The sequence below is a fragment of the Lissotriton helveticus genome, chromosome 11 (genome assembly GCF_964261635.1).
Source record: "Lissotriton helveticus chromosome 11, aLisHel1.1, whole genome shotgun sequence".
NCBI lineage: Eukaryota > Metazoa > Chordata > Amphibia > Caudata > Salamandridae > Lissotriton > Lissotriton helveticus.
This window is the reverse complement of record NC_136072.1, coordinates 710,445,378-710,455,377: the sequence shown is the minus strand read 5'-3', so window position 1 is coordinate 710,455,377 and position 10,000 is coordinate 710,445,378.

Genomic DNA, 10,000 nt, shown 5'->3' with positions numbered 1-10,000 from the left:
GCCTTGGGTCCCCTCTGTCACCTTGTGTGCACAGATTGCAAGAAAGTCAGGTAATTTCCCTCCGGATTACTAGGGACAGGGTACGCCCGGACACCCCTCCAAGGCTGGTGGTTCTCTGCTAGGGGGACCAGATGGGCTATGCCTGGGTAACACCTCCCTAGGCCACCCGGGGCTTCCTTCCTCCAGGCCAACGGCTTGTCAAATTGCCCAGGACGGGCTCCATGGCTCTTGGGCAGTCGTCCCCCGGGCGTCCGGGGCTCCATCCCTGCCGACGGCATGGAAAAGTGCCCGGGACGGGCTCCATACGTCCCGGGCAGTCCTCCCCCGGGCGTCCGGGGCACCCATCTCCAGGAGGCCAACAGCATGGCAAAGTACCCAGGACGGGCTCCATGGGTCCCGGGCAGTCCTCCCCCAGGCATCCGGGGCTTCCATCTCCAGGCCAACGGCAGGTCAAAGTGCCCAGGACGGGCTCCACGGGTCCCTGGCAGTCCTCCCCCCCGGGCGTCCGGGGCTCCCTTCCCCAGGCCAACGGCATGTCAAAGTGCCCAGGATGGGCTCCACGGGCCCCGGGCGTCCTGGGCTCCCTTCCCCAGGCCAACGGCATGCCAGAGTGCCCAGGACGGGCTCCACGAGTCCCGGGCGTCCGGGGCTCCCTTCCCCGGGACACCGGCTTGTCAGAGTGCCCATGACGGGCTCCACGGGTCCCGGGTATCTGGGACTCCCTTCCCTGGGCCAACGGCATGCCGGAGTTCCCAGGACAGGCTCCACGGGTCCCGGGCGTCCGGGGCTCCCTTCCCCGGTCCGACGGCTTGTCAGAGTGCCCAGGACGGGCTCCACGGTTCCCGGGCATCCGGGGTTCCCTTCCCCGGGTCAGCGGCATGTCAGAGTGCCCAGGACGAGTTCCACGGGTCCCGGGCAGTCCTCCCCCGGGCGTCCGGGGCTCCCTTCCCCGGGCCGTCGGCAGGTCAGAGTGCCCAGGACAGGCTCCATGGGTCCCGGGCAGTCCTCCCCCCGGGCGTCCGGGGCTCCCTTCCCCGGGCCGACGGCAGGTCAGAGTGCCCAGGACGGGCTCTACGGGTCCCGGGCCGTCCTCCCCCCGGGCGTCCGGCGCTCCCTTCTCCAGGCCAATGGCAGGTCAGAGTGACCAGGACGGGCTCCACGGGTCCCGGGCAGTCCTCTCCCGGGCGTACGTGGTTGTCCGACAGATTCGGGCAGATGTGCTTTTACGAACCGGATCGGAATCGGCCCAAATAATAATAATAATAATAATCCACATTTGTAAGGCGCACAATCACCCGTAAGGGTCTCTAGGCGCTAGGGGCCGTCGGGAAGATTAAGCAAGCTATTGCCCAGAGTCACATGGTGCTGGGCTAATCTGCCGCCGGTGCCTGGGATCGAACCGTGATCCCCAGATTCCGGAGTCAGCCGCCCTAGCCGCGGCGCCAGCTATTGCCCAGAGTCACATGGTGCTGGGCTAATCTGCGGCCGGTGCCGGGGATCGAACCCTGATCTCTGGGATGCTCGAGGGTTACTACGCGCTCTACAAAAACCTTAAATAAAAAAATCTCCAGATTCCGGAGTCAGCCGCCCTAGCCGCGGCGCCAGCTATTTCCCAGAGTCACCTGGTGCTGGGCTAATCTGCCGCCGGTGCCGGGGATCGAACCGTGATCTCCAGATTCCGGAGTCAGCCTCCCTAGCCGCGGCGCCAGCTATTTCCCAGAGTCACGTGGTGCTGGGCTAATCTGCGGCCGGTGCCGGGGATCGAACCCTGATCTCTGGGATGCTCGAGGGTTACTACGCGCTCTACAAAAACCTTAAATAAAAAAATCTCCAGATTCCGGAGTCAGCCGCCCTAGCCGCGGCGCCAGCTATTTCCCAGAGTCACCTGGTGCTGGGCTAATCTGCCGCCGGTGCCGGGGATCAAACCGTGGTCACCAGATGGTGACCACGGTTCGATCCCCGGCGCCGGCGGCAGATCAGAGTGCCCAGGACGGGGTCCATGTGACCCGGGCAGGCCTATCCCCTGGGTGTACGTGGTTGTCCGACATGTCGGTCGGATGTGCTTTTACGTACCGGATCGGAATCGGCCCCCATAAAATCGTACGTAAAGTATATAGCAATTCAACCTGAAATCTGCTGGGTCAGAAAGGGCTCGATTCCGATCCGTGTCGGAAGGTTAGGAGTCCGTACGAATTTGTCGGGACGGCATGGCAGAGTGCCCGGGATGGGCTCCATGGCTCTTGGGCAGTCGTCCCCCGGGCGTCCGGGGCTCCATCCAGGCCGACGGCATGGCAGAGTGCCAGGGACGGGCTCCATGCGTCCCGGCCATTCGTCCCCCGGGCGTCCGGGGCTCCATCCAGGCCGGCGGCATGGCAGAGTGCCCGGGTCGGGCTCCATGCGTCCCGGGCATTCGTCCCCCGGGCGCCTGAAACTGCTGGGTCAGAAAGGGCTCGATTCCGATCCGTGTCGTAAGGTTAGGAGTCCGTACGAATTTGTCGGGACGGCATGGCAGAGTGCCCGGGATGGGCTCCATGGCTCTTGGGCAGTCGTCCCCCGGGCGTCCGGGGCTCCATCCAGGCCGACGGCATGGCAGAGTGCCAGGGACGGGCTCCATGCGTCCCGGGCATTCGTCCCCCGGGCGTCCGGGGCTCCATCCAGGCCGGCGGCATGGCAGAGTGCCCGGGTCGGGCTCCATGCGTCCCGGGCATTCGTCCCCCGGGCGCCTGAAACTGCTGGGTCAGAAAGGGCTCGATTCCGATCCGTGTCGTAAGGTTAGGAGTCCGTACGAATTTGTCGGGACGGCATGGCAGAGTGCCCGGGATGGGCTCCATGGCTCTTGGGCAGTCGTCCCCCGGGCGCCCGGGGCTCCATCCAGGCTGACGGTATGGCAGAGTGCCCGGGTCGGGCTCCATGGTTTTCACGGTGGTCCTCCCCTGGGTGTCAGGGGGCTCCTGGCCGACGGCATGGAAAAGTACCCAGGACGGGCTCCATGCGTCCCGGGCATTCGTCCCCCGGGCGTCCGGGGCTCCATCCAGGCCGACGGCATGGCAGAGTGCCCGGGTCGGGCTCCATGGTTTCCAGGGTGGTCCTCCCCAGGGTGTCGGGGCGCTCCAGGCCGAAGGCATGGAAAGTGCCCAGGACGGGCTCCATGGGTCCCGGGCATTCGTCCCCCGGGCGTCCGGGGCTCCATCCAGGCTGACGGTATGGCAGAGTGCCCGGGTCGGGCTCCATGGCTTTCACGGTGGTCCTCCCCTGGGTGTCTGGGGGCTCCAGGCCGAAGGCATGGATAAGTGCCCAGGACGGGCTCCATGCGTCCCGGGCACGGGGACGGGGACGGGGACGGGGACAGGGTCGGGAGAGTCCAGGCGGCTTCACTTCCGTGTCCAGCCATCTGATCGCCCAGATTCCCTCGGCCATCTGGTCGCCCGGATCCCCTCGGGCATCTGGTCGCCCGCAACGCTTTCCTATGGGGCGACCAGATGGCCGAACTTCCCTGGAAGTCCCGATGAGGTGCCATTCGCCGCCCGGATCCCAGCGAGGGCTCCAGGAGGTCGGGTACATTCGCGCCTTGGGTCCCCTCTGTCACCTCGCGTGCACAGATTACAAGAAAAGGGGGTAATTTTCCTCCGGATTACTAGGGAGAAGGGTACGCCCGGACACCCCTCCGAGGCTGGTGGTTCTCTGCCATGGGGACCAGATGGGATATGCCTGGGCAACACCTCCCTAGGCCACCCGGGGCTTCCTTTCTCCAGGCCAACTGCATGTCAAATTGCCCAGGACGGGCTCCATGGCTCCTGGGCAGTCGTCCCCCGGGCGTCCGGGGCTCCATCCAGGCTGACGGCATGGAAAAGTGCCCAGGACGGGCTCCATGCGTCCCGGGCATTCGTCCCCTGGGCGTCCGGGGCTCCATCTAGGCTGACGGTATGGCAGAGTGCCCGGGTCGGGCTCCATGGTTTTCACGGTGGTCCTCCCCTGGGTGTCTGGGGGCTCCAGGTCGAAGGCATGGAAAAGTGCCCAGGACGGGCTCCATGGGTCCCGGGCATTCGTCCCCCGGGCGTCCGGGGCTCCATCCAGGCTGACGGTATGGCAGAGTGCCCGGGTCGGGCTCCATTGTTTTCACGGTGGTCCTCCCCTGGGTGTCTGGGGGCTCCAGGCCGAAGGCATGGAAAAGTGCCCAGGACGGGCTCCATGCGTCCCGGGCATTCGTCCCCCGGGCGTCCGGGGCTCCATCCAGGCTGACGGTATGGCAGAGTGCCCGGGTCGGGCTCCATGGCTTTCACGGTGGTCCTCCCCTGGTTGTCTGGGGGCTCCAGGCCGAAGGCATGGATAAGTGCCCAGGACGGGCTCCATGCGTCCCGGGCGACGGGCACGGGGACGGGGACGGGGACAGGGTCGGGAGAGTCCAGGCGGCTTCACTTCCGTGTCCAGCCATCTGATCGCCCAGATTCCCCCGGCCATCTGGTCGCCCGGATCCCCTCGGGCATCTGGTCGCCCGCAACGCTTTCCTATGGGGCGACCAGATGGCCGAACTTCCCTGGAAGTCCCGATGAGGTGCCATTCGCCGCCCGGATCCTAGCGAGGGCTCCAGGAGGTCGGGTACATTCACGCATTGGGTCCCCTCTGTCACCTCGCGTGCACAGATTACAAGAAAAGGGGGTAATTTTCCTCCGGATTACTAGGGAGAAGGGTACGCCCGGACACCCCTCTGAGGCTGGTGGTTCTCTGCCATGGGGACCAGATGGGATATGCCTGGGCAACACCTCCCTAGGCCACCCGGGGCTTCCTTCCTCCAGGCCAACTGCATGTCAAATTGCCCAGGACGGGCTCCATGGCTCCTGGGCAGTCGCCCCCCGGGCGTCCGGGGCTCCATCCAGGCTGATGGCATGGAAAAGTGCCCAGGACAGGCTCTATGCGTCCCGGGCATTCATCCCCCGGGCGTCCGGGGCTCCATCTAGGCTGACGGTATGGAAGAGTGCCCAGGTCGGGCTCCATGGTTTTCACGGTGGTCCTCCCCTGGGTGTCTGGGGGCTCCTGGCCAAATGCATGGAAAAGTGCCCAGGACGGGCTCCATGCATCCAGGGCATTCGTCCCCTGGTCGTCCGGGGCTCCATCTAGGCTGACGGTATGGCAGAGTGCCCAGGTCGGGCTCCATGGTTTTCACGGTGGTCCTCCCCTGGGTGTCTGGGGGGCTCCAGGCCGAAGGCACGGAAAAGTGCCCAGGACGGGCTCCATGCGTCCCGGGCATTCGTCCCCCGGGCTTCCGGGGCTCCATCCAGGCTGACGGCATGACAGAGTGCCCGGGTCGGGCTCCATGGTTTCCAGGGTGGTCCTCCCCAGGGTGTCGGGGCGCTCCAGGCCGAAGGCATGGAAAAGTGCCCAGGACGGGCTCCATGGGTCCCGGGCATTCGTCCCCCGGGCGTCCGGGGCTCCATCCAGGCTGACGGTATGGCAGAGTGCCCGGGTCGGGCTCCATTGCTTTCACGGTGGTCCTCCCCTGGGTGTCTGGGGGCTCCAGGCCGAAGGCATGGATAAGTGCCCAGGACGGGCTCATGCGTCCCAGGCACGGGCACGGGGACGGGGACGGGGACAGGGTCGGGAGAGTCCAGGCGGCTTCACTTCCGTGTCCAGCCATCTGATCGCCCAGATTCCCTCGGCCATCTGGTCGCCCGGATCCCCTCGGGCATCTGGTCGCCCGCAACGCTTTCCTATGGGGCGACCAGATGGCCGAACTTCCCTGGAAGTCCCGATGAGGTGCCATTCGCCGCCCGGATCCCAGCGAGGGCTCCAGGAGGTCGGGTACATTCGCGCCTTGGGTCCCCTCTGTCACCTCGCGTGCACAGATTACAAGAAAAGGGGGTAATTTTCCTCCGGATTACTAGGGAGAAGGGTACGCCCGGACACCCCTCAGAGGCTGGTGGTTCTCTGCCATGGGGACCAGATGGGATATGCCTGGGCAACACCTCCCTAGGCCACCCGGGGCTTCCTTCCTCCAGGCCAACTGCATGTCAAATTGCCCAGGACGGGCTCCATGGCTTCTGGGCAGTCGTCCCCCGGGCGTCCGGGGCTCCATCCAGGCTGACGGCATGGAAAAGTGCCCAGGACGGGCTCCATGCGTCCCGGGCATTCGTCCCCTGGACGTCCGGGGCTCCATCTAGGCTGACGGTATGGCAGAGTGCCCGGGTCGGGCTCCATGGTTTTCACGGTGGTCCTCTCCTGGGTGTCTGGGGGCTCCAGGCCGAAGGCATGGAAAAGTGCCCAGGACGGGCTCCATGGGTCCCGGGCATTCGTCCCCCGGGCGTCCGGGGCTCCATCCAGGCTGACGGTATGGCAGAGTGCCCGGATCGGGCTCCATTGTTTTCACGGTGGTCCTCCCCTGGGTGTCTGGGGGCTCCAGGCCGAAGGCATGGAAAAGTGCCCAGGACGGGCTCCATGCGTCCCGGGCATTCGTCCCCCGGGCGTCCGGGGCTCCATCCAGGCTGACGGTATGGCAGAGTGCCCGGGTCGGGCTCCATGGCTTTCAGGGTGGTCCTCCCCTGGGTGTCTGGGGGCTCCAGGCCGAAGGCATGGATAAGTGCCCAGGACGGGCTCCATGCGTCCCGGGCACGGGGACGGGGACGGGGACAGGGTCGGGAGAGTCCAGGCGGCTTCACTTCCGTGTCCAGCCATCTGATCGCCCAGATTCCCTCGGCCATCTGGTCGCCCGGATCCCCTCGGGCATCTGGTCGCCCGCAACGCTTTCCTATGGGGCGACCAGATGGCCGAACTTCCCTGGAAGTCCCGATGAGGTGCCATTCGCCGCCCGGATCCTAGCGAGGGCTCCAGGAGGTCGGGTACATTCACGCCTTGGGTCCCCTCTGTCACCTCGCGTGCACAGATTACAAGAAAAGGGGGTAATTTTCCTCCGGATTACTAGGGAGAAGGGTACGCCCGGACACCCCTCCGAGGCTGGTGGTTCTCTGCCATGGGGACCAGATGGGATATGCCTGGGCAACACCTCCCTAGGCCACCCGGGGCTTCCTTCCTCCAGGCCAACTGCATGTCAAATTGCCCAGGACGGGCTCCATGGCTCCTGGGCAGTCGCCCCCCGGGCGTCCGGGGCTCCATCCAGGCTGATGGCATGGAAAAGTGCCCAGGACAGGCTCTATGCGTCCCGGGCATTCATCCCCCGGGCGTCCGGGGCTCCATCTAGGCTGACGGTATGGAAGAGTGCCCAGGTCGGGCTCCATGGTTTTCACGGTGGTCCTCCCCTGGGTGTCTGGGGGCTCCAGGCCAAATGCATGGAAAAGTGCCCAGGACGGGCTCCATGCATCCAGGGCATTCGTCCCCTGGTCGTCCGGGGCTCCATCTAGGCTGACGGTATGGCAGAGTGCCCAGGTCGGGCTCCATGGTTTTCACGGTGGTCCTCCCCTGGGTGTCTGGGGGGCTCCAGGCCGAAGGCACGGAAAAGTGCCCAGGACGGGCTCCATGCGTCCCAGGCATTCGTCCCCCGGGCTTCCGGGGCTCCATCCAGGCTGACGGCATGACAGAGGGCCCGGGTCGGGCTCCATGGGTCCTGGGCAGCCCTCCCCCGGGCGTCCGGGGCTCCCACCGCCAGGCCGACGGCATGTCAAAGTGCCCAGGATGGGCTCCATGAGTCCAGGACAGTCCTCCCCCGGGCGTCCGGGACACCCATCTCCAGGAGGCCAACGGCATTGGCAAAGTACCCAGGACCGGCTCCATGGGTCCCGGGCAGACCTCCCTCGGGCGTCCGGGGCACCCATCTCCATGAGGCCAACGGCATTGGCAAAGTGCCCAGGACGGGCTCCATGGGTCCCTGGTAGACCTCCCCCGGGCGTCTGGGGCACCCATCTCCATGAGGCCAACGGCATTGGCAAAGTACCCGGGAAGGGCTCCACGGGTCCCGGGCAGGCCTCCCCCGGGCGTCCAGGGCACCCACCTCCAGGCCGACGGCATGTAAAAGTGCCCAGGACGGGCTCCATGGGTCCCGGGCAACCCACCCCCGTGCATCTGGGGCACCCATCTCCAGGAGGCCAACGGCGTTGCAAAGTACCCGGGAAGGGCTCCACGGGTACCGGGCAGTCCTCCCCCGGGCGTCCGGGGGCTCCCTTCTCCAGGCCGACGGCATGGTTCAATGCCCAGGACGGGACGTCAAGTGGCCAGGACGGGCTCCATGCGTCCCGGGCATTCGTCCCGGGACGGGGACGGGGTGGGGAAGAGTCCAGGCGGCTTCACCTCCATGCTGGGCCATCTGATCGCACAGATTCCCTCGGCCATCTGGTCGCCCGGATCCCCTCGGGCATCTGGTCGCCCGCAACGCTTTCCTATGGGGGGGGACCAGATGGCCGAACTTCCCTGGAAGTCTTAATGAGGTGCCATTCCCCTCCCGGATCCCAGCGAGGGCTCCATGAGGTCGGGTTCTTTCACGCCTTGGGTCCCCTCTGTCACCTCGCGTGCACAGATTGCAAGAAAGGGGGGTAATTTGCCTCCGGATTACTATGGGGCAGGGTATGCCCGGACACCCCTCCAGGGTTGGTGGTTCTCTGCCATGGGGACCAGATGGGATATGCCTGGGCAACACCTCCCTAGGCCACCCGGAGCTTCCTTCCTCCAGGCCAACTGCATGTCAAATTGCCCAGGACGGGCTCCATGGCTCTTGGGCAGTCGTCCCCCGGGCGTCCGGTGCTCCATCCAGGCCGACGGCATGGCAGAGTGCCCGGGACAGGCTCCATGCGTCCCGGGCCTTCGTCCCCCCGGGCGTCCGGGGCTCCATCCAGGCTGAGGGCATGGCAGAGTGCCCGGGACGGGCTCCATGCGTCCCGGGCATTCGTCCCCCGGGCGTCCGGGGCTCCATCCGGGCTGACGGCATGTCAGAGTGCCCAGGACGGGCTCCACGGGTCCCGGGCGTCCGGGGCTCCCTTTCCCCGGGCCAACGGCATGTCAGAGTGCTCAGGACGGGCTCCACGGGTCCCGGGCGTCCAGGGCTCCCTTCCCCGGGCCAACGGCTTGTCAGAGTGCCCAGGACGGGCTCCACGGGCCCCGGGCGTCCGGGGCTCCCTTCCCCGGGCCAGCGGCATGTCAGAGTGCCCAGGACGGGCTCCACGGGCCCCGGTCATCCGGGGCACCCTTCGCCGGGCCAGCGGCATGTCAGAGTGCCCAGGACCAGTTCCACGGGTCCCGGGCAGTCCTCCCCCGGGCGTCCGGGGCTCCCTTCCTCGGGCCAAAGCATTTCAGAGTGCCCAGGACGGGCTCCACGGGTTCCGGGCGTCCAGGTCTCCCTTCCCCGGGCCAACGGCTTGTCAGAGTGCCCAGGACGGGCTCCACGGGCCCCGGGCGTCCGTGGCACCCTTCCCCGGGCCAAAGCATTTCAGAGTGCCCAGGACGGGCTCCACGGGTCCCGGACGTCCGGGGCTCCCTTCCCCGGGCCAACGGCATACAGGAGTGCCCAGGACGGGTTCCACAGGTCCCGGTCATCTGGGGCTCCATTCCCCGGGCCAACGGCTTGTCAGAGTGCCAAGGACGGGCTCCACGGGTCCCGGTCGTCTGGGGCTCCCTTCCCCGGGCCAACAGCAGGTCAGAGTGCCCAGGACGGGCTCCACGGGTCCCGGGCAGCCCGCCCCCCGGGCGTTCGGGGCACCCATCTCCAGGAGGCCAACGGCGTTGCAAAGTACCCGGGAAGGGCTCCACGGGTACCGGGCAGTCCTCCCCCGGGCGTCCGGGGGCTCCCTTCTCCAGGCCAACGGCATGGTTCAATGCCCAGGACGGGCTCCATGTGTCCCGGACAGACCTCCCCCGGGCGTCCGGGGCACCCATCTCCAGGCCAACGGCATGGCTCAATGCCCAGGACGGGCTCCATGGGTCCGGGGAGGCGTCCCATGCGCCTCCGGGCTTGGGAGCCCCGGCTGGGTCCAGGGGCCCGGCCGGGCCCCGGGTCGGGTGCTCCGGCCCTGGTCCCTGTCTCCCAGCCTACCGCACTGCCAAGGGCCTAGGAAGGGGTTTCGTT